The sequence below is a fragment of the Sinocyclocheilus anshuiensis genome, unplaced genomic scaffold (genome assembly GCF_001515605.1).
Source record: "Sinocyclocheilus anshuiensis isolate Anshui unplaced genomic scaffold, SAMN03320099.WGS_v1.1 scaffold1630, whole genome shotgun sequence".
Lineage (NCBI taxonomy): Eukaryota > Metazoa > Chordata > Actinopteri > Cypriniformes > Cyprinidae > Sinocyclocheilus > Sinocyclocheilus anshuiensis.
The window spans coordinates 149,968-152,412 of NW_015542425.1; the positions used below are offsets into that span (position 1 = coordinate 149,968).

At 33.5% G+C, this 2,445-nt stretch overlaps 1 protein-coding gene across 1 annotated transcript in view; it reads left to right on the top strand.

Moving 5' to 3' along the window:
- LOC107693534 (histone-lysine N-methyltransferase 2C-like) overlaps window positions 1-2,445 on the top strand; it is a 123,780-nt gene that overhangs the window by 115,702 nt on the left and 5,633 nt on the right. The window lies entirely within an intron of this gene.

Here is a 2,445-nt window from a genome sequence, read left to right on the forward strand (position 1 = left end):
TTTAAATTGAGATTTATACATCATCTGAATAAATAAGCTTTCCATTGATGTATGGTTTGGAATCTGAGGGTACAAAAAAACAAAATATTGAGAAAATCGCCTTTAAAGTTCTTCAAATTAAGTTCTTAGCAATGCATATTACTAATCAAAAATTAAGTTTTGATATATTTACAGTAGGAAATTTACAAAATATCTTTATGGAACATGATCTTAATGTCCTAATGATTTTTGGCATAAAAGAAAAATCTATGATTTTGACCCATACAATGTATTTTTGGCTATTGCTACAAATATACCCCAGCGACTTAAGACTGGTTTTGTGCTCCAGGGTCACATATGTGAATGCAGCAGTACAATTAGCCTGATTGGTAGACGGTTGCATTCAGCCTGTTTACACAAATACAGTTATAGGATAGCAATCAAGAATTGTTTATCCATCACTTGTTAACTGTGCAATATTGTGTCTGTGTCTGGCTGAGTTGCTGATGGAAAATCACTATTGATTTTGTGAACGATTGGAGAAGCTACTTAAACACAGTAGTGATCTTGGCCTGAACTCTATCCTGTTGAAGTCTGCTCATCTGTGTCAGATACTCACTTAATGAATGTACTGAATCACATTAAAAGCCTCAATACAAGATTACATCGCATTCATCACAGGGAAATGACACAGCTCTCTAGTATCGTTGTGTAATTGCCATTTTTACGCTAATCAGAGCTGGTAGGAGGAACCTTTTCTGTTTATTGACAACTGTGGATATCTTACAGGTCTTGTTGGTGGTAGAGAGTGGGATAAGAAGGGACAGGAAAGCCCAGGACCAAAGCAACAATGGTGTCAACACTGTAAAGTGGTTGTCCTTGGCAATGGCGTGAGGAAAATGACCAAAGATGAGCAGGGCAAAGCACAGGTATGAATATGTTATTTTGTTTTGCTCTTAGTGTTTTCAAAAGTCATTCGAACCCCATTTTATTTCTAAACATCTGACATATTTGCAAGTGAAATGTAGGTTGGGACTTTATTTTATTGATTAGATCATTGTGGACATTGCATCGTGAGCGGAATGCGGACACACAAAATATAATTTGGTTTTATAATTTCGGGTGTGTGCCAAAATGGTTAAATGCGCACAAAAATATGTCAAAATGCCCACCTTTGCCAGTACTCGCGTTACATCTAAGGTGAACGTAAACAGTTAGGAGAAAATAGAATTTGTGTAAGTATATATATATATATATATATATATATATATATATATATTAATGCTGTCAAAATTAGCGCGTTAACGTAGGATAATAATGCAAAGTGTGTGCGCGTGTACATATTATATATATATATATATATATATATATATATATGAGTATGTTAGGTCTTAAAGTGACAGCAGCCTAATAAACTTGCTGCTGTCTGTCATTAATGTTAAAAAGACTACAACAGAAAAAGAAAAATCACCATTTTTTGTAATGTTAATAAAAATCAATGTATGTTTCAATCATACAGTGTTGTATTTTACATTTGATTAGATTTCAAGATTACTTTCAGATTACATTCCAGGGCTCAATGTTAAGGATATTTTCTTCTGGCCCGGTCGGGTCAGTGGTTCAAATTTTTACTTGCCCTGCCAACATTTTCACTGACCCTGCCACAAAAAATAAAATAGTTGCTGTTATCATTGTTTTTGATCCATGTTATCTTGTATTCCAATAAATAAGCTTATATGACACCAATATTTTAGATACCAATTAAATTGTACAATTCTTGATTTCCATTTTGATACAACAGCAAAAACCACTAGCTATAAATAAATATAAATTTCAAACATTATTAAAGACAAGTGAACAGCCAGTAAATAAGAACACATGAACAAATTACAAATAATTGCACAATTCAATATAGGCCTATAGCACAAAAATAGAAATGAAATGACGATTTAGGTTTTTATGTTTTTAGATGTTCAGGTACAGAAATTGAAAAATCGCATAAAATAACATTTGCATATTCTTCACTCTGCACCTTTATTTTTCATAGCCATTTGAGATTAGAGGCAACCACTGCATTTTAATCATGAATCGATCAAAACAAAAATGTGCAATCTTTGATTTATATTAGACCGTATAATTTCAAAATCTGAAGCAAAAACAGAATAGTCTGACTTTAGCTTTGTAAAATTATGCTGCATAAATCATTGCACGAAACAGAAACAGCAGACGGGCTGAGTGAGACGCAATTTCACTCTCTGCCAGCAGGTGGCACTTAACAGCAATAATACAGCGTTTCCTTGGTTACCACTGTTAAACAGAGCAGCGCTGCATGTATTAACACTAATTTAAATGCGTTATATGGAGACAAGATGAGAAGAAAACACCATGAAAACTTTAAAGGAGACATATTATGCCCCTTTTTACAATATGTAATATAAGTCTCTGGTGTCCCCAGAATGTGTCTGT